Source organism: Triticum urartu, chromosome 4A, assembly GCF_056163025.1.
Source record: "Triticum urartu cultivar PI428250 chromosome 4A, HENAU_Tu73, whole genome shotgun sequence".
NCBI classification, from domain to species: domain Eukaryota; kingdom Viridiplantae; phylum Streptophyta; class Magnoliopsida; order Poales; family Poaceae; genus Triticum; species Triticum urartu.
Window position 1 is genome coordinate 282,554,055 of NC_141876.1, and position 23,207 is coordinate 282,577,261.

The following is a 23,207-nucleotide window of genomic DNA, read 5'->3' on the forward strand; positions in this document are numbered from 1 at the left end:
ACCAATTGTGATATTTCCTTGTTACATCATTGATTGATCATTGATCCATTCTCAACATCGGTTAAGGTACATTTGGTATAGTTCTTCTTTTTCTCCCACTCACACATTTACATGGAATGATGGATAGGCCAACTACTTCTACCAACCCACTCTTCATTGAGCAAGATGAGGACCCGAACAACTACATCACCAAGAACCATGTCTTATACGCACAAAGACTTTGCATCAAGAACAACAAGCATTGAACGACCATATCAACAACCTCGCTACCGACTTGCGACAATCCGAGCAACGTACAAGAGACTACTTCGACAACAAGCTCGATGAACAAAAACAAGAGAGCAATGCAAGAATGGACGAGATTTGTGCCTTATTGGTCAACCGCTCTTCTACCACTTTGTCCTATTCGAGGCGGGGTCACTCGAGTCGACATTCCTATGACACCATCTTCAGCTCAAGTACACCGGCATTGAACACTCTTCACCGAGCCGCGAGCCAAGACCGCGAAGCAAACCGGAACCCTCTACACGGCAAAAGTCCACAAGAGCAATTCGAAGAGAAAGAACATCGGCATCGTCAAAATCAAGCTATCCTTGCGCAAGCACAAGAAAGGCAACTCCAATGCCAACAAGAGGAAGCGCAAGAACGCCAACGCCAACGAGAGCAAATGCAAGAGCAGCAACGCCAACACCAAGATGAGCAAGGCACCGACGCTCTCTATCAACAACAACAACGGCGTGAAGCACAAGCCCTTGAGGCGAACATGCCCTCCTTGACACCAATCGTGCCGTCGCCGCCTGCCATCGACGTGTTCGCGAAGAAGAAGAAGCACTTCATGAGGAAATACATGAACAAGGACATCAAGCATGATTGCATCGCCAAGTTCCACAAGCTTGACCATAAGCTAGACAAGAACCACACGTTCGTCAAGAGCAACAAAACATTGAGAATCCTCCATGCCAAGAGCAACTTGAAGAGGAAAGGGTGATGCAGTAAAGCAGCGTAAGTATTTCCCTCGGTTTTTGAAAACCAAGGTATCAATCCAGTAGGAGACCACGCGTGAGTCACCTCGTACCTAGACAAACAAATAAGAACCTTGCAACCAACGCGATAAAGGGGTTGTCAATCCCTTCACGGCCACTTGCAAGAGTGAGATCTGATAGAGATAATAATAATAAGATAAATATTTTTGGTATTTTTATGATATAGATTGAAAGTAAAGATTGCAAATTTAAATAGATTGGAAACTTGTATGATGGAGAATAGACCCAGGGGCCATAGGTTTCACTAGTGGCTTCCCTCAAGATAGCATAAGTATTACGGTGGGTGAACAAATTACTGCCGAGCAATTGATACAAAAGGGAATAATTATGAGAATATCTAGGTATGATCATGTACATAGGCATCACGCCCGTGACAAGTAGACCGACTCCTGCCTGCATCTACTACTATTACTCCACACATCGACCGCTATCCAGCATGCATCTAGAGTATTAAGTTCATAAGAACAGAGTAACGCCTTAAGAAAGATGGCATGATGTAGAGGGATAAACTCATGCAATATGATGTAAACCCCATCTTTTTATCCTCGATGGCAACAATACAATACGTGTCATTTCCCTTTTTGTCAGTGGGATCGAGCACCGCAAGATTGAACCCAAAGCTAAGCACTTCTCCCATTGTAAGAAATATCAATCTAGTAGGCAAACCCAAACTGATAATTCGGAGAGACTTGCAAAGATAAACCAATCAAACATAAAAGAATTCAGAGAAGATTCAAATATTGTTCATAGATAAACTTGACCATAAACCCACAATTCATCGGATCTCGACAAACGCACCGCAAAAGAAGATTACATTGAATAGATCTCCAAGAGAATCAAGGAGAACTTTGTATTGAGATCCAAATAGAGAGAAGAAGCCATCTAGCTACTACCTATGGACCCGAAGGTCTGAAGTGAACTACTCACACATCATCGGAGGGGCCATGGAGTTGATGTAGAGGCCCTCCGTGGTCAATGCCCCTCCGACGGAGGTCCGGAAAAGGCCCCAAGATGGGATCTTTTGGGTACAGAAGGTTGCGGCAGTGGAAATAGGGTTTCGTGGAGCTCCTGGATGTTTGCGGAGTATATGGATATATATAGGAGGAAGAAGTAGGTCGGTGGAGCAACGAGGGGCCCACGAGGGTGGAGGGCATGCCCCCCTGCCTTGTGGCCTCGTTGATTGTTTCTTGATGTCCACTCCAAGTCTCCTGGATCACGTTTGTTCCAAAAAATAACGCTCCCAAAGGTTTCATTCCGTTTGGACTCCGTTTGATATTCCTTTTCTGCGAAACAGTAAAATAGGCAAAAAAACAGCAATTTGGACTGGGCCTCCGGTTAATAGGTTAGTCGCAAAAATAATATAAAAGTGTAAAATAAAGCCCATTATCATCCAAAATAGATAATATAATAGCATGGAACATTCAAAAATTATAGATACGTTGGAGACGTATCAAGCATCCCCAAGCTTAATTCCTGCTCGTCCTCGAGTAGGTAAATGATAAAAACAAAATTTTTGATGTGGAATTCTTCCTAACATATTTCTCAATGTAATTTTTCTTTATTGTGGCATGAATGTTCAGATTCGAAAGATTCAAGATAAAAGATTAATATTGACATAGAAATAATAATACTTCAAGCATACTAACTAAGCAATCATGTTTTCTCAAAATAACATGGCTAAAGAAAGTTATCCCTACAAAATCATATAGTCTGGCTATGCTCTATCTTTATCACACAAAATATTAAAACATGCACAACCCCGATGACAAACCAAGCAATTGTTTCATACTTCTGATGTTCTCAAACTTTTTCAATCTTCACGCAATATATGAGCGTGAGGCATGGGTATATCACTATGGTGGAATAGAATGGTGGTTGTGGAGAAGACAAAAAGGAGAAGATAGTCTCACATCAACTAGGCGTATCAACGGGCTATGGAGATGTCCATCAATAGATATCGATGTGAGTGAGTAGGGATTAACATGCAACGGATGCACTAGAGCTATAAGTGTATGAAAGCTCAACAAAAGAAACTAAGTGGGTGTGCATCCAACTTGCTTGCTCACGAAGACCTAGGGAAATTTGAGGAAGCCCATCATTGGAATATACAAGCCAAGTTCTATAATGTAAAATTTCCACTAGTTTATGAAAGTGACAACATAGGAGACTCTCTATCATGAAGATCATGGTGCTACTTTGAAGCACAAGTGTGGAAAAAGGATAGTAACATTGTCCCTTCTCTCTTTTTCTCTCATTTTTTTATTTGGGCCTTCTTTCTTTTTCTTTTCTTTTGGCCTCTTTTTTTTGTCCGGAGTCTCATCCCGACTTGTGGGGGAATCATAGTCTCCATCATCCTTTCCTCACTGGGACAATGCTCTAATAATCATGATCATCACATCTCTTTTTACTTATAACTCAAGAATTACAACTCAATACTTAGAACAAAATATGACTCTATGTGAATGCCTCCGGCGGTGTACAGGGATCTGCAATGAATCGAGAGTGACATGTAATAAAAAATTATGAACGGTGGCTTTGCCACAAATACAATGTCAACTACATGATGATGCAAAGCAATATGACAATGATGAAGCGTGTCATAACAAACGGAACCGTGGAAAGTTGCATGGCAATATATCTCGGAATGGCTATGGAAATGCCATAATAGGTAGGTATGGTGGCTGTTTTGAGGAAGGTATATGGTGGGTTTATGGTACCGGCGAAAGTTGCGAGGTACTAGAGATGCTAGCAATGGTGGAAGGGTGAGAGTGCGTATAATGCATGGACTCAACATTAGTCATAAAGAACTCACATACTTATTGCAAAAATCTATTATTTATCTAAACAAAGTACTACGTGCATGCTCCTAGGGGGATAGATTGGTAGGAAAAGATCATCGCTCGTCCCCGACCGCCACTCATAAGGAAGGCAATCAATAAATAAATCATGCTCCGACTTCATCACATAACGGTTCACCATACGTGCATGCTACGGGAATCACAAACTTCAACACCAGTATTTCTCAAATTCAGAACTACTCAACTAGCATGACTCTAATATCACCACCTCCATATCTCAAAACAATCATCAAGTATCAAACTTCTCTTAGTATTCGATGCACTTATATGAAAGTTTTTATTATGCCTAAAAGCAAATTGCCATGTTGTTCTAAAGGACTCTCAAAATAATATAAGTGAAGCATGAGAGATCAATTATTTCTATAAAATAAAACCACCGCCGTGCTCTAAAAGATATAAGTGAAGCACTAGAGCAAAGACTATATAGCTCAAAAGATATAAGTGAAGCACATAGAGTATTCTAATAAATTCTAATTCATGTGTGTCTCTATCAAAAGGTGTGTACAGAAAGGATGATTGTGGTAAACTAAAAATCAAAGACTCAAATCATACAAGACGCTCCAAGCAAAACACATATCATGTGGCGAATAAAAATATAGCTCCAAGTAAAGTTACCGATGAACGAAGACAAAAGAGGGGATGCCTTCCGGGGCATCCCCAAGCTTAGGCTTTTTGGTGTCCTTGGATTTACCTTGGGGTGCCTTGGGCATCCCCAAGCTTAGGCTCTTTCCACTCCTTTTTCCATAATCCATCAAATCTTTACCCAAAACTTGAAAACTTCACAACACAAAACTTAACAAAAAATCTCGTGAGCTCCGTTAGCGAAAGAGAACAAAACACCACTTCAAGGTACTGTAATGAACTCATTCTTTATTTATATTGGTGTTAAACCTACTGTATTCCAACTTCTCTATGGTTTATAAACTCTATTGCTAGCCATAGATTCGTGAAAATAAGCAAACAACACACGAAAAAACAGAATCTGTCAAAAACAGAAGATTCTTTAGTAATCTGTAACTAACGCAAACTTATGGAACCCCAAAAATTCTAAAATAAATTTCTGGACGTGAGGAATTTATCTATTAATCATCTTCAAAAAGAATTAACTAAATAGCACTCTCCAATCAAACATGGCAGCAATTCTCGTGAGCACTAAAGTTTCTGTTTTTTACAGCAAGATCAAAAAGACTTCCCCCAAGTCTTCCCAATGGTTCTACTTGGCACAAGCACTAATTAAACACAAAAAACGCAACAAAAACAGAGGCTAGATAAATTATTTATTACTAAACATGAGAAAAAAAGGAATAAAAATAAAATTGGGTTGCCTCCCAACAAGCGGTATCGTTTAACGCCCCTAGCTAGGCATAAAAGCGAAGATAGATCTAGGCATTGCCATCTTTGGTAGGAAATTCGTCGGTAGGACACATATAACTCTTAGGAGTTTCTTTTTTATTAATTATCAAACTCCTAGGCACGAAATCAAGAAAATCATTTGTAGCAAAAGGTTCCTTAAGGATAGTGAGAAAGTTGGGGTGAACACTTATGGATTTGAGGTCCGCATTTCCTTTACTAGAAGTTTCACCCTTATTTTTAGGAACATACATCAATTTGGAAATCTTAGCATTAGAAGGAGTATTTTTCACGGAAGAAAAGGCAGACCCTAGGTTGGTAATAATATCCTCAATTTTATCAATTCTAGTGGAATCTTGATCTATCTTTTCATTAACCATAGGTTCCTTTTCTTTAAAAAATTTATGAGCAACTCCTACCTTAGATCCGTATTGGGTAATTTGGTTATGGATCTTTCTATCCAAATTTTCAATCAACTCTATGGTGGCAACTTTATTTTCAATAATTTCAAGCCGTTGCATCACGTGTTCCAAAGTTAAAATAGGTCCATTAACCAAAAGAGGTGGTGGGCCAAACAAATCTATCATAGCATTATAAGAATCAAAAGTATGGCTACCCAAGAAATTTCCTCCGGTAATGGTATCAAGAATATATATATTCCAAGGAGTGATTCCTACATAAAAATTGCGAAGAAAAATGGAAGTAGATTGCTTCCTAGTAGATCTATTTTGCTCATTGGAAATTATGTACCAAGCATCTTTTAGATTTTCTCCCTCCCTTTGTTTAAAGTTAAGAACTTCATTCTCGGGAGACAAAGGAGTAGATAAAGGACTAGCCATAACGATGAAGCAAGCGGAAAAGAGGTGAATGGAAAGAGAGGGCAAAAGGAAAGGAGGGCGAATAAAACGGCAAGGGTGGAGTGGGAGAGAGGAAAACGAGACGCAAATGGCAAATAATGTAATGCGAAGGATAAGAGTTGTGATGGGTACTTGGTATGTCTTGACTTGGCGTAGATCTCCCCGGCAACGGCGCGAAAAATACTTCTTCCTACCTCTTGAGCATTGCGTTGGTTTTCCCTTGAAGAGGAAAGGGTGATGCAGTAAAGCAGCGTAAATATTTCCCTCGGTTTTTGAAAACCAAGGTATCAATCCAGTAGGAGACCACGCGTGAGTCACCTCGTACCTAGACAAACAAATAAGAACCTTGCAACCAACGCGATAAAGGGGTTGTCAATCCCTTCACGGCCACTTGCAAGAGTGAGATCTGATAGAGATAATAATAATAAGATAAATATTTTTGGTATTTTTATGATATAGATTGAAAGTAAAGATTGCAAATTTAAATAGATTGGAAACTTGTATGATGGAGAATAGACCCAGGGGCCATAGGTTTCACTAGTGGCTTCCCTCAAGATAGCATAAGTATTACGGTGGGTGAACAAATTACTGCCGAGCAATTGATACAAAAGTGAATAATTATGAGAATATCTAGGTATGATCATGTACATAGGCATCACGCCCGTGACAAGTAGACCGACTCCTGCCTGCATCTACTACTATTACTCCACACATCGACCGCTATCCAGCATGCATCTAGAGTATTAAGTTCATAAGAACAGAGTAACGCCTTAAGCAAGATGACATGATGTAGAGGGATAAACTCATGCAATATGATGTAAACCCCATCTTTTTATCCTCGATGGCAATAATACAATATGTGTCGTTTCCCTTTCTGTCACTGGGATCGAGCACCGCAAGATTGAACCCAAAGCTAATGTAACGCCCTGAGTCCGATGTGCCAGGTGTCGTCCAGTTATTCGCTGTTGTTGCCTTGTCATTGCTTGTGTGTCATGCATTGCATATCATGTCATCATGTGCATTTCATTTGCATACATGTTCATCTCATGCGTCCGAGCATTTTCCCCGTTGTCCGTTTTGCATTCCGGCGCTCCGTTCTCCTCCGGTGGTCATTTCTACCTTTCTTTCATGTGTGGGGGTTAAACATTTCCGGATTGGACCGAGACTTGCCAAGCGGCCTTGGTTTACTACTGTTAGACAGCCTGTCAAGTTTCGTACCATTTGGACTTCGTTTGATGCTCCAACGGTTAACCGAGGGACCGAGAAGGCCTCGTGTGTGTTGCATCCCAACACCCCTCCATTTTGGCCCAAAACCCACCTAAACCTCCTCCATCATCTCGGTCGTTCGATCACGATCGCGTGGCCGAAAACCACACCTCATTTGGACTCTCCTAGCTCCCTCTACCTATAAATATGTGGCCTCCCCCGAAAATTCCGCGGTACAAAACCCTAGCGTCTTCCTCCTCGCGCCCGGACAAAACACCCGCCCGCCGGACATGTCCGCGCCGCCACGCCGGACCAATCTGGCCTCACCACGTCAGCGCCGCCGCTTTTCTCTCTCCTCCGCGCCCGCCAGATCTGGGCGGCCGCCCCGCGCCCGTCCGCCACCGCATGCCCGCCCGATCCGCCGACGCGCGCTTCGCCCCGCTCGCCAGCCACCTTGCTCGCTCGCCGTCGGCCGTCGCCTTGCCTCGTGCTTCGCCGCGCCGCCGCCGCATCCTTCACCCCACCGCCCTAGCTGCTGCGCTCGCCGGCGCGCCGCTCGCCGACGCCGGCACCACCGCGCCAGGCTGCCTCGGGTGCCGTGCACCACCGCCGGCGCCGCTCGCCGGAGATGCCTCGTCGCCGGTGTTCTTCTCAGGTGACTCAGGTCCGTTTGGGATCGGGACAAGATCCACCCGCCCCCGATCCAAACGCCACCCCTAGATCTGCACCGCGCCGTCCCGCACCACGAGATCCCGTTGACTTTCTCCGGAGGTGAAATTTCACTAAGTCCCCGAGATTTCCATGTTTCATATGCCCATATTCATCATGTCGTAACTTTGCATCCGTAGCTCCGATTCATGCATATATCTTATCAACATGTTCGCCTCAGAGAGTACATCATTTCATCTCATTGCATCATTTTCATTTGAGTTCATCTTGATGCCCGAAATGCTGTTAGAAGAGTGCTGCTTGAGATAATTGTCAGATCTGCTGCTCCATTTAGATATTTGTCATTTTTTCCATGATTATTGTGTGCATGATATGCCCATGAGCTCTACATATGTTTTGTTAAGGGTTTTGCCATCTATCCAGAGGTGCAACCCATGTATTTTTGTGATGTGTGTGGTGACTAGCACAAGCTTGCTAAGTGAGGCACTTAGTAATGCTGATTTCAGGGACTTAGCATTTCCACTAAGTCCTTGGACTGTTTATCTCATTATGCCATATGTTCATGTTGTTTCCTAGTGATTCGTGCCTCTTTTGAGGATGATCAGTAAGGATGTTTTATTAATCTTGTAGTGCTCTATCCATCCATGTCTTAGTTTGCAATAATGGAGCACCCTAGCTTGAGTCAATCGATTGTCTACTTGTTAGCGATTGTCTACTTTTGCTACTTCGTGAATCCGGGCAGATTGTCTACTTGTTAGCGATTTTGCCGAGGATGTTGTAGTTGATCCGTGCATGCTATGTTATTGTTCTTGCCATGTCTAGCTTGCATTTTGTGTATTCTCGATGCGTGTATGCTTAGATTATCATGACTTGCTACGTAGTGAGTGCATCGAGCTCGTAAACATGCCTACTTGATATCTGTTTTCAGCATGCTCCAGTTTTCATTAAGTTTGAGAACTGATTATGTTTTGCCATGTTCACATGCTTGCAAAAGTGTTTTCTGATCCCTATTGGCTCAAGGTCACTAAGGGACTTTTGTTAAGCTTTTTGAGTAGCTCCATGCCATGTTTTACTTTTCCATGTTCAGGTCCTTTAGCATGTAGTTTTGTTGCTCCAAAGAGTGCTATCTGATCTAAGATTCCAGACTAGTGTTAATTTCACCAAGTCTGAAATCTGTTTACCATATGCATTTTTGCCATGCTTGTTTGAACCTGTTAATGGATGAATTGGCCGTAGCTCAGTGCTAGTCTTTTGTTAAGCGTCTTGAGCGGATCCCTTCCATGTATTTTTTTGTCATGTTTGGGTGCTGTAGCATGTCCATCTTGTTGCATTTAGATGGCTACTTGCTGTAAATCGCAGAACGTGGTCACATTTGAATCGCTTGCCATTTCCAAACCGTAACTCCGATTCAGGTGATCTTTATATCGTTTTCAAGCGATTTCATCTCATTTTTCCAGTGGCACACTTGGTTTTCCAAGTTGAGGCCAGGTTCATGCATTCCTTGTCAAATCATGCATATGCATCGCATACCGCATCCCACATAACCAGAAAGGTTCGGGAGTTTCATAGGTGGGAATTCAAGTAGCTCTTAGGATATCTTTCCGACAGAGGTATGATATGAAATTGGGGTTCGACGTCTAGTGGTCCGCCTATTCACGGTCGGTTTTACAGTGGTCTCGTTGTGTCTTAAAGAGTCCTTGGCTATGCCGACTCGGGGACGCTTCGTATGTCATGTGCACTGCCTTGTACATGATGGTGCTGTACGATCGAGCCCGTGTAGGCCCCACCACGAAAACTTCGGACGAAATCTCTATCGTATGTTTGTTTCGGCTTATTCCGCAAGCCAATCCTTTGTTTTGCTTTTGAGTTGTGGTATTCGAGTTGCTTCGAAGTCAAATGTTGATTCCATACCTTTTCCAAGTGGTGTTCTCATATTCCTATGTGAATACTAATCCTTCTTGATCATCGAGTCTGTCTTGTCAATCCTTTTCAACCGGTTTGTCTCTCTTCAAGTGGATCCAATCTTATCAACTTTCGCAAGATTCAATCCCAGTTCTTCTCAACGGTGTCTGTTTCATCCGTCTCCAAGTTGCCTTTGTTTTTCCCACCCTCCCACCCTTTTTCTTGAAGGACTCAGATTTCTTATTCAAGTATCCATCTTATTGATGTGAAGTCTCTCCATTCTTTTCTATCAATATTCTTATCCGGTGATTCTCATGAAGATTCTAACGGAGCTTCAAGTTCGCCTCTCATCACTCGTTTTCTTCTCCGGTGGATTCAATTCAAGATTTTGGTGTTGATCATATCCTTTTCCTCGTTTCAGAAGTTTTATCATATCAGTGCACCTCATAATCATCCACTCTTCACTATTCATTTGTTCCGGTGTGTTCAAGATATCTTGAGTCTGTTATCCCATTCAAGCCTTTTAATCTTACCGGTGCATCCTCTCTTTTAAATCTTTTCAACGGTGCTTCTTTTCAGTGGGCCCTAACCCACAGGTTTCTTCCCAGGATCTTACCTGACTCTTCTAATTTCTACCGGAGTTATTCTCAAATCCATTTCAAAGTTTGACGTAAGAATGATTCATCATCTGTCATATGTATTTCTCCAAGATCTTTCAAGTTCTTTTCATCATTGGTTCAACTTTTCTATTCTTCTCTATTCCGGAGTGTCTCAACAATTCATGATGGTGTTTCTCGTCGTAATTCTCAGATTTTGAAGACCGAAGAAGAGTTTCTTTTAAATCTTGCTCCATTCTCTTCAAGATTCGTGGTTCTAGTTCGAGTCCATCCTCTCATAATCGTTTTCGAATGTGAGATTTCTTTTCACCTATCCGGAGCAATTCAGGAGTCTTTTCCGTTTGATTCTCTGGAGGCCATCATATCAGAATTATTCATTCCAGCTTTCAGCTCTCATACTCCAAATCTTACTGGTGCATCATTCAAGTATTCTCTTATCAGCTCGTGATCGCTTCATTCTCATGTATCTAAATTATCTCAAGCTTCTTCATTCATTTGCTTATTCTTCCCGGTGTTTCTTCATGTTTTAATCGTTATTTTTTTCTTACGGTGGTTCGTTCAAGATTTTCTCTTCCGTATCAATTTATCCGTTGTCACAATCCTATCGGTGGTTCGTTGAAGACCTTCTCAAGTTTATGTTATTTCTCTTAATCTTTTCCACGAGAATAAGTAATATGTCAAATCCGTTGATTGTCATCAATTTAATTGATGAAGGATAAGCATAATGTAATTCTTATTCTTGTTTCATCGAGTAAATTCAATTCCTTATTTCGGAGCCTCATCAAAACTCTCGGTTTCACTTGTTTAATCTTTCTTTCCGGAGCTCAAAGTTATTTAATTATATCATTCCAAAGATCTATCTAATCATTGCAAGGATTCACCTTGTGTTTTCAACTTCTCTTTCTTTCCGTTTGATCATTCTTTTGCTTAACGGAGTTCTTCATGAAGGTTCTACATGATGGTTCATCAAGGATTTAATCCCTTCTCAAAGCGTTCATTGAGATTCTTTTCAAAGGAGCTCAAGCTTTCTTCATCTTGCTATCCGGAGTGCATTTCTTTCTACCGTATCATTGGAGGTGGTTTTACATCATTCTTGATAATTTGAGTTCATGATTCACATGTTATTAAGAATGAGGTATTTTAAATCCATCAATCTCTTCTTTGGAGTTATCTTGGGTTATATTTCTCCAAAGCCTTCCCTAAGGATTGTTGCTATCTATGGTGTTTACAAAGAACCCAAGTTCTTCCTTATCTTCCCGGTGAAATAAGTTTCTCGTGTCCTTGTTCTTATCAATCCAATTCTTCTTCCCGTGAGTGGCAGGTTGTCACCTCATAATTTGAGATGTATCCCATAAGACCATATCAAGTTTACCCTTTTCGTTGTGGGTTTTCCAACAACTCCGTTCGACCCTTCTCCTAAAGATGCCTTTTTCAAGATCTTTTGTGGCATAAGATGGCATTTTCTTCTCCATTCTTTTATTTCAATTATCTATCTTCTATTCTTTTGTTCCGGAGCCATTGCGATGTTGCTCTTTTCTCTCATCATCTTGGATCGTGCTCTTTTCGTGTTTATCCATCTAACCGGAGTGTTGTGTCATCTCTTCTAGTTCTTTTCACCTTATCAAGTCTTTCATCTCTTTTCAAACGAAGTGCTGTCCGAATTTGTAATTCCTTGGTTCCTCTTTTCTATCGGGGTGCTTTCAACTTTATTCATCTTCGTTGTATTCTTTCTTTCAAATTTGCTCAACCTCTCGAGGTTCCTTGGTTTCACTCGTTTGTCAAAGAAGCAACTTAGTTCTACCTCTTCTCTTTCTTTTCTGTTGTCCCTCCGAAGCCATTCTAGATCCCGGGACGAGATCCTCTCGTAGTGGTGGAGTGTTGTAATGCCCCGAGTCCGATGTGCCAGGTGTCGTCCAGTTATTCTCTGTTGTTGCCTTGTCATTGCTTGCGTGTCATGCATTGCATATCATGTCATCATGTGCATTTCATTTGCATACATGTTCATCTCATGCGTCCGAGCATTTTCCCCGTTGTCCGTTTTGCATTCCGGCGCTCCGTTCTCCTCCGGTGGTCATTTCTACCTTTCTTTCATGTGTGGGGGTTAAACATTTCTGGATTGGACCGAGACTTGCCAAGCGGCCTTGGTTTACTACTGTTAGACCGCCTGTCAAGTTTCGTACCATTTTGGACTTCGTTTGATGCTCCAACGGTTAACCGATGGACCGAGAAGGCCTCGTGTGTGTTGCAGCCCAACACCCCTCCATATTGGCCCAAAACCCACCTAAACCTCCTCCATCATCTCGATCGTTCGATCACGATCGCATGGCCGAAAACCACACCTCATTTGGACTCTCCTAGCTCCCTCTACCTATAAATATGTGGCCTCCCCCGAAAATTCCGCGGTACAAAACCCTAGCGTCTTCCTCCTCGCGCCCGGACAAAACACCCGCCCGCCGGACATGTCCGCGCCGCCGCGCCGGACCAATCTGGCCTCACCACGTCAGCGCCGCCGCTTTTCTCTCTCCTCCGCGCCCGCCGCGGCCCGCCGGGGCCCGAGGCCGGCCCGCCCCGGGCCAGATCTGGGCGGCCGCCCCGCGCTCGTCCGCCACCGCATGCCCGCCCGATCCGCCGCCGCGCGCTGCGCCCCGCTCGCCAGCCGCCTTGCTCGCTCGCCGTCGGCCGTCGCCTTGCCTCGCGCTTCGCCGCGCCGCCGCCGCATCCTTCGCCCCACCGCCCTAGCTGCTGCGCTCGTCGGCGCGCCGCTCGCCGATGCCGGCACCACCGCGCCAGGCTGACTTGGGTGCCGTGCACCACCGCCGGCGCCGCTCGCCGGAGATGCCTCGTCGCCGGTGTTCTTCTCAGGTGACTCAGATCCGTTTGGGATCGGGACAAGATCCACCCGCCCCTGATCCAAACGCCACCCCTAGATCTGCACCGCGCCGTCCCGCACCACGAGATCCCGTTGACTTTCTCCGGAGGTGAAATTTCACTAAGTCCCCGAGATTTCCATGTTTCATATGCCCATATTCATCATGTCGTAACTTTGCATCCGTAGCTCCGATTCATGCATATATCTTATCAACATGTTCGCCTCAGAGAGTACATCATTTCATCTCATTGCATCATTTTCATTTGAGTTCATCTTGATGCCCGAAATGCTGTTAGAAGAGTGCTGCTTGAGATAATTGTCAGATCTGCTGCTCCATTTAGATATTTGTCATTTTTTCCATGATTATTGTGTGCATGATATGCCCATGAGCTCTACATATGTTTTGTTAAGGGTTTTGCCATCTATCCAGAGGTGCAACCCATGTATTTTTGTGATGTGTGTGGTGACTAGCACAAGCTTGCTAAGTGAGGCACTTAGTAATGCTGATTTCAGGGACTTAGCATTTCCACTAAGTCCTTGGACTGTTTATCTCATTATGCCATATGTTCATGTTGTTTCCTAGTGATTCGTGCCTCTTTTGAGGATGATCAGTAAGGATGTTTTATTAATCTTGTAGTGCTCTATCCATCCATGTCTTAGTTTGCAATTATGGAGCACCCTAGCTTGAGTCAATCGAGCTCTACTTTTGCTACTTCGTGAATCCGGGCAGATTGCCTACTTGTTAGCGATTTTGCCGAGGATGTTGTAGTTGATCCGTGCATGCTATGTTATTGTTCTTGCCATGTCTAGCTTGCATTTTGTGTATTCTCGATGCGTGTATGCTTAGATTATCATGACTTGCTACGTAGTGAGTGCATCGAGCTCGTAAACATGCCTACTTGATATCTGTTTTCAGCATGCTCCAGTTTTCATTAAGTTTGAGAACTGATTATGTTTTGCCATGTTCACATGCTTGCAAAAGTGTTTTCTGATCCCTATTGGCTCAAGGTCACTAAGGGACTTTTGTTAAGCTTTTTGAGTAGCTCCATGCCATGTTTTACTTTGCCATGTTCAGGTCCTGTAGCATGTAGTTTTGTTGCTCCAAAGAGTGCTATCTGATCTAAGATTCCAGACTAGTGTTAATTTCACCAAGTCTGAAATCGGTTTACCATATGCATTTTTGCCATGCTTGTTTGAACCTGTTAATGGATGAATTGGCCGTAGCTCAGTGCTAGTCTTTTGTTAAGCATCTTGAGCGGATCCCTTCCATGTATTTTTTTGTCATGTTTGGGTGCTGTAGCATGTCCATATTGTTGCATTTAGATGGCTACTTGCTGTAAATCGCAGAACGTGGTCACATTTGAATCGCTTGCCATTTCCAAACCGTAACTCCGATTCAGGTGATCTTTATATCGTTTTCAAGCGATTTCATCTCATTTTTCCAGTGGAACACTTGGTTGTCCAAGTTGAGGCCAGGTTCACGCATTCCTTGTCAAATCATGCATATGCATCGCACACCGCATCCCGCATATCATACCATGTTCATGTGTTGGTTGTTTACTATGTTGTATGCTTCTTTCCGGTGTTGCTTCTTCGGGTTGGTTCCGATAACGTCGTGTTGTGAGGATTCATTCGACTACGTCCGTTTGTCTTCTTCATTGGACTCGTTCTTCTTCCTTGCGGGATTTCAGGCAAGATGATCATACCCTCGAAATCACTTCTATCTTTGCTTGCTAGTTGCTCGCTCTTTTGCTATGCCTATGCTACGATGCCTACCACTTGCTTATCATGCCTCCCAAATTGCCATGTCAAACCTCTAACCCACCATGTCCTAGCAAACCGTTGATTGGCTATGTTACCGCTTTGCTCAGCCCCTCTTATAGCGTTGCTAGTTGCAGGTGAAGATTGGGGACCGTTCCTTGTTGGAACATTATTTACTTGTTGGGATATCACAATATATCTTATTTAATTAATGCATCTATATACTTGGTAAAGGGTGGAAGGCTCGGCCTTATGCCTGGTGTTTTGTTCCACTCTTGCCGCCCTAGTTTCCGTCATATCGGTGTTATGTTCCCGGATTTTGCGTTCCTTACACGGTTGGGTATAATGGGAACCCCTTGAAAGTTTGCTTTGAATAAAACTCCTCCAGCAGGGCCCAACCTTGGTTTTATCATTCGCCACCTAGCCTTTTTCCCTTGGGTTAGACCAGCCCAAGGGTCATCTTATTTTAACCCCCCCGGGCCAGTGCTTGTCTAAGTGTTGGTCCGAACTGAGTAGACTGCAGGGCCATCTCGGGGAAACTTGAGGGCTGGTTTTACTCGTAGGATGTCTCATCCGGTGTTGCCCTGAGAACGAGATATGTGCAGCTCCCATCAGGATGTCGGTGCATCGGGTGGCTTTGCTGGACTTGTTTTACCATTGTCGAGGATGTCTTGTAGAACCGGGATACCGAGTGTGATCAGAATATCTCGGGAGGAGGTCCATTCCTTCGTTGACCGTGAGAGCTTGTCATGGGCTAAGTTGGGACACCCCTGCCGGGATTTGAACTTTCGAAAGCCGTGCCCGCGGTTATGGGTAGATGGGAATTTGTTAACGTCCGGTTGTAGAAAACCTGAAGTTTGACCTTAATTAAAATGCATCAACCGCGTGTGTAACCGTGATGGTCTCTTTCCGGCGGAGTCCGGGAAGTGAACACGGTGTTGGAGTTATGTTTGACGTAGGTTTCTCTAGGATCACTTCTTGATCATAGATTTTCGACTGTGCTTTTGCCTTCTCTTCTCGCTCTCATTTGTGTATGTTAGCCACCATATATGCTAGTCGCTTGCTGCAGCTCCACCTCATACCTTTATCTTACCCGTAAGCTTAAATAGTCTTGATCGCGAGGGTGTGAGATTGCTGAGTCCCCGTGACTCACAGATACCTCCAAACCAGCTTGCAGGTGCCGATGAGTCCATGCCGATGACGCAACCAAGCTCGGGAGGAGCTCGATGAAGATCTTGTCCTTTGTGTTGTTTCGTTCTAGTTGATCAGTAGTGGAGCCCAGTTGGGGTCGATCGGGGACCTTTTTCGCTTTTGGGGTTCTTATTTTACTTTGGATCCGTAGTCGGACCTTGATTGTATTTGGATGTTGTAATGCTTTATTCATGTAACTGTGTGAAGTGGCGATTGTAAGCCAACTATGTATCTCTTTCCCTTATGTATTACATGGGTTGTGTGAAGATTAGCTCACTTGCGACATTGCTTTCAATGCGGTTATGCCTCTAAGTCGTGCTTCGACACGTGGGAGATATAGCCGCATCGAGGGCGTTACAAGTTGGTATCAGAGCCTTCCCCGACCTTAGGAGCCCCCACTGATTGATCATTTTTAGCAGCCGAGCTTGAGTCTAGAAAAATGTTTTGAGTCATTTAGGAATTATATATCGGAGAGTTTAGGAATTCTTTTTACTCCCCAGTCCCTTCATCGCTCTGGTAAGGCATCCTGATGTAGAGTTTTGACTCTTCTCTTCTCAAATTTCACTAAAATTTTTTTAGGATCATGCGGTTATCTTGGAATCGTTCCGATGGTTTTGTGACGAGAACATTGCCTTGGTGCCTCCTGTCAGGGGTTTTGTGGCAGTGTCCCGGGGAGTTGAGCTCCGAGGTGTTGTCGTCATAATTTTATCGTTGCAGTTCTGGAATACCTGAGTTTAGTTTCGCCGACATCGAAAATCTCTTTTATGCAGTTCGTTGGTGAGATAACCTCGACGCCACCCAGTACTGGGGCGGGAGTTCGGGAGTATTGCCATAACTTGTATAACGGATGGTTTTCGAAGGTTGAGGTAGACGATTTCCGAAGGTTTCTTGGTTATGTGTTGAAGGATGGATATAGCTGGATGTAGGATTTGCTAGTTTTTGGTGAGATATTATGCTTCCCCTGTATCCCCAACACCTGATTGCATAACCGGAAAGGTTCGGGAGTTTCATAGGTGGGAATTCAAGTAGCTCTTAGGATATCTTTCCGACAGAGGTATGATATGAAATTGGGGTTCGACTCTAGTGGTCCGCCTATTCACAGTCGGTTTTACAGTGGTCTTGTTGTGTCTTAAAGAGTCCTTGGCTATGCCGACTCGGGGACGCTTCGTATGTCATGTGCACTGCCTTGTACATGATGGTGTTGTACGATCGAGCCCGTGTAGGCCCCACCACGAAAACTTCGGACGAAATCTCTATCGTATGTTTGTTTCGGCTTATTCCGCAAGCCAATCCTTTGTTTTGCTTTTGAGTTGTGGTATTCGAGTTGCTTCGAAGTCAAATGTTGATTCCATACCTTTTCCAAGTGGTGTTCTCATATTCCTATGTGAATACTAATCCTTCTTGATCATCGAGTCTGTCTTGTCAATCCTTTTCAACCGGTTTGTCTCTCTTCAAGTGGATCCAATCTTATCAACTTTCGCAAGATTCAATCCCAGTTCTTCTCAACGGTGTCTGTTTCATCCGTCTCCAAGTTGCCTTTGTTTTTCCCACCCTCCCACCCTTTTTCTTGAAGGACTCAGATTTCTTATTCAAGTATCCATCTTATTGATGTGAAGTCTCTCCATTCTTTTCTATCAATATTCTTATCCGGTGATTCTCATGAAGATTCTAACGGAGCTTCAAGTTCGCCTCTCATCACTCGTTTTCTTCTCCGGTGGATTCAATTCAAGATTTTGGTGTTGATCATATCCTTTTCCTCGTTTCAGAAGTTTTATCATATCGGTGCACCTCATAATCATCCACTCTTCACTATTCATTTGTTCCGGTGTGTTCAAGATATCTTGAGTCTGTTATCCCATTCAAGCCTTTTAATCTTACCGGTGCATCCTCTCTTTTAAATCTTTTCAACGGTGCTTCTTTTCAGTGGGCCCTAACCCACAGGTTTCTTCCCAGGATCTTACCTGACTCTTCTAATTTCTACCGGAGTTATTCTCAAATCCATTTCAAAGTTTGACGTAAGAATGATTCATCATCTGTCATATGTATTTCTCCAAGATCTTTCAAGTTCTTTTCATCATTGGTTCAACTTTTCTATTCTTCTCTATTCCGGAGTGTCTCAACAATTCATGATGGTGTTTCTCGTCGTAATTCTCAGATTTTGAAGACCGAAGAAGAGTTTCTTTTAAATCTTGCTCCATTCTCTTCAAGATTCGTGGTTCTAGTTCGAGACCATCCTCTCATAATCGTTTTCGAATGTGAGATTTCTTTTCACCTATCCGGAGCAATTCAGGAGTCTTTTCCGTTTGATTCTCTGGAGGCCATCATATCAGAATTATTCATTCCAGCTTTCAGCTCTCATACTCCAAATCTTACTGGTGCATCATTCAAGTATTCTCTTATCAGCTCGTGATCGCTTCATTCTCATGTATCTAAATTATCTCAAGCTTCTTCATTCATTTGCTTATTCTTCCCGGTGTTTCTTCATGTTTTAATCGTTATTTTTTTCTTACGGTGGTTCGTTCAAGATTTTCTCTTCCGTATCAATTTATCCGTTGTCACAATCCTATCGGTGGTTCGTTGAAGACCTTCTCAAGTTTATGTTATTTCTCTTAATCTTTTCCACGAGAATAAGTAATATGTCAAATCCGTTGATTGTCATCAATTTAATTGATGAAGGATAAGCATAATGTAATTCTTATTCTTGTTTCATCGAGTAAATTCAATTCCTTATTTCGGAGCCTCATCAAAACTCTCGGTTTCACTTGTTTAATCTTTCTTTCCGGAGCTCAAAGTTATTTAATTATATCATTCCAAAGATCTATCTAATCATTGCAAGGATTCACCTTGTGTTTTCAACTTCTCTTTCTTTCCGTTTGATCATTCTTTTGCTTAACGGAGTTCTTCATGAAGGTTCTACATGATGGTTCATCAAGGATTTAATCCCTTCTCAAAGCGTTCATTGAGATTCTTTTCAAAGGAGCTCAAGCTTTCTTCATCTTGCTATCCGGAGTGCATTTCTTTCTACCGTATCATTGGAGGTGGTTTTACATCATTCTTGATAATTTGAGTTCATGATTCACATGTTATTAAGAATGAGGTATTTTAAATCCATCAATCTCTTCTTTGGAGTTATCTTGGGTTATATTTCTCCAAAGCCTTCCCTAAGGATTGTTGCTATCTATGGTGTTTACAAAGAACCCAAGTTCTTCCTTATCTTCCCGGTGAAATAAGTTTCTCGTCTCCTTGTTCTTATCAATCCAATTCTTCTTCCCGTGAGTGGCAGGTTGTCACCTCATAATTTGAGATGTATCCCATAAGACCATATCAAGTTTACCCTTTTCGTTGTGGGTTTTCCAACAACTCCGTTCGACCCTTCTCCTAAAGATGCCTTTTTCAAGATCTTTTGTGGCATAAGATGGCATTTTCTTCTCCATTCTTTTATTTCAATTATCTATCTTCTATTCTTTTGTTCCGGAGCCATTGCGATGTTGCTCTTTTCTCTCATCATCTTGGATCGTGCTCTTTTCGTGTTTATCCATCTAACCGGAGTGGTGTGTCATCTCTTCTAGTTTTTTCACCTTATCAAGTCTTTCATCTCTTTTCAAACGAAGTGCTGTCCGAATTTGTAATTCCTTGGTTCCTCTTTTCTATCGGGGTGCTTTCAACTTTATTCATCTTCGTTGTATTCTTTCTTTCAAATTTGCTCAACCTCTCGAGGTTCCTTGGTTTCACTCGTTTGTCAAAGAAGCAACTTAGTTCTACCTCTTCTCTTTCTTTTCTGTTGTCCCTCCGAAGCCATTCTAGATCCCGGGACGAGATCCTCTCGTAGTGGTGGAGTGTTGTAATGCCCCGAGTCCGATGTGCCAGGTGTCGTCCAGTTATTCTCTGTTGTTGCCTTGTCATTGCTTGCGTGTCATGCATTGCATATCATGTCATCATGTGCATTTCATTTGCATACATGTTCATCTCATGCGTCCGAGCATTTTCCCCGTTGTCCGTTTTGCATTCCGGCGCTCCGTTCTCCTCCGGTGGTCATTTCTACCTTTCTTTCATGTGTGGGGGTTAAACATTTCTGGATTGGACCGAGACTTGCCAAGCGGCCTTGGTTTACTACTGTTAGACCGCCTGTCAAGTTTCGTACCATTTTGGACTTCGTTTGATGCTCCAACGGTTAACCGATGGACCGAGAAGGCCTCGTGTGTGTTGCAGCCCAACACCCCTCCATATTGGCCCAAAACCCACCTAAACCTCCTCCATCATCTCGATCGTTCGATCACGATCGCATGGCCGAAAACCACACCTCATTTGGACTCTCCTAGCTCCCTCTACCTATAAATATGTGGCCTCCCCCGAAAATTCCGCGGTACAAAACCCTAGCGTCTTCCTCCTCGCGCCCGGACAAAACACCCGCCCGCCGGACATGTCCGCGCCGCCGCGCCGGACCAATCTGGCCTCACCACATCAGCGCCACCGTTTTTCTCTCTCCTCCAAGCCCGCCGCGGCCCGCCGGGGCCCGAGGCCGGCCCGCCCCGGGCCAGATCTGGGCGGCCGCCCCGCGCCCGTCCGCCACCGCATGCCCGCCCGATCCGCCGCCGCGCGCTGCGCCCCGCTCGCCAGCCGCCTTGCTCGCTCGCCGTCGGCCGTCGCCTTGCCTCGCGCTTCGTCGCGCCGCCGCCGCATCCTTCGCCCCACCGCCCTAGCTGCTGCGCTCGCCGGCGCGCCGCTCGCCGATGCCGGCACCACCGCGCTAGGCTGCCTCGGGTGCCGTGCACCACCGCCGGTGCCGCTCGCCGGAGATGCCTCGTCGCCGGTGTTCTTCTCAGGTGACTCAGATCCGTTTGGGATCGGGACAAGATCCACCCGCCCCTGATCCAAACGCCACCCCTAGATCTGCACCGCGCCGTCCCGCACCACGAGATCCCGTTGACTTTCTCCGGAGGTGAAATTTCACTAAGTCCCCGAGATTTCCATGTTTCATATGCCCATATTCATCATGTCGTAACTTTGCATCCGTAGCTCCGATTCATGCATATATCTTATCAACATGTTCGCCTCAGAGAGTACATCATTTCATCTCATTGCATCATTTTCATTTGAGTTCATCTTGATGCCCGAAATGCTGTTAGAAGAGTGCTGCTTGAGATAATTGTCAGATCTGCTGCTCCATTTAGATATTTGTCATTTTTTCCATGATTATTGTGTGCATGATATGCCCATGAGCTCTACATATGTTTTGTTAAGGGTTTTGCCATCTATCCAGAGGTGCAACCCATGTATTTTTGTGATGTGTGTGATGACTAGCACAAGCTTGCTAAGTGAGGCACTTAGTAATGCTGATTTCAGGGACTTAGCATTTCCACTAAGTCCTTGGACTGTTTATCTCATTATGCCATATGTTCATGTTGTTTCCTAGTGATTCGTGCCTCTTTTGAGGATGATCAGTAAGGATGTTTTATTAATCTTGTAGTGCTCTATCCATCCATGTCTTAGTTTGCAATTATGGAGCACCCTAGCTTGAGTCAATCGAGCTCTACTTTTGCTACTTCGTGAATCCGGGCAGATTGCCTACTTGTTAGCGATTTTGCCGAGGATGTTGTAGTTGATCCATGCATGCTATGTTATTGTTCTTGCCATGTCTAGCTTGCATTTTGTGTATTCTCGATGCGTGTATGCTTAGATTATCATGACTTGCTACGTAGTGAGTGCATCGAGCTCGTAAACATGCCTACTTGATATCTGTTTTCAGCATGCTCCAGTTTTCATTAAGTTTGAGAACTGATTATGTTTTGCCATGTTCACATGCTTGCAAAAGTGTTTTCTGATCCCTATTGGCTCAAGGTCACTAAGGGACTTTTGTTAAGCTTTTTGAGTAGCTCCATGCCATGTTTTACTTTGCCATGTTCAGGTCCTGTAGCATGTAGTTTTGTTGCTCCAAAGAGTGCTATCTGATCTAAGATTCCAGACTAGTGTTAATTTCACCAAGTCTGAAATCGGTTTACCATATGCATTTTTGCCATGCTTGTTTGAACCTGTTAATGGATGAATTGGCCGTAGCTCAGTGCTAGTCTTTTGTTAAGCATCTTGAGCGGATCCCTTCCATGTATTTTTTTGTCATGTTTGGGTGCTGTAGCATGTCCATATTGTTGCATTTAGATGGCTACTTGCTGTAAATCGCAGAACGTGGTCACATTTGAATCGCTTGCCATTTCCAAACCGTAACTCCGATTCAGGTGATCTTTATATCGTTTTCAAGCGATTTCATCTCATTTTTCCAGTGGAACACTTGGTTGTCCAAGTTGAGGCCAGGTTCACGCATTCCTTGTCAAATCATGCATATGCATCGCACACCGCATCCCGCATATCATACCATGTTCATGTGTTGGTTGTTTACTATGTTGTATGCTTCTTTCCGGTGTTGCTTCTTCGGGTTGGTTCCGATAACGTCGTGTTGTGAGGATTCATTCGACTACGTCCGTTTGTCTTCTTCATTGGACTCGTTCTTCTTCCTTGCGGGATTTCAGGCAAGATGATCATACCCTCGAAATCACTTCTATCTTTGCTTGCTAGTTGCTCGCTCTTTTGCTATGCCTATGCTACGATGCCTACCACTTGCTTATCATGCCTCCCAAATTGCCATGTCAAACCTCTAACCCACCATGTCCTAGCAAACCGTTGATTGGCTATGTTACCGCTTTGCTCAGCCCCTCTTATAGCGTTGCTAGTTGCAGGTGAAGATTGGGGACCGTTCCTTGTTGGAACATTATTTACTTGTTGGGATATCACAATATATCTTATTTAATTAATGCATCTATATACTTGGTAAAGGGTGGAAGGCTCGGCCTTATGCCTGGTGTTTTGTTCCACTCTTGCCGCCCTAGTTTCCG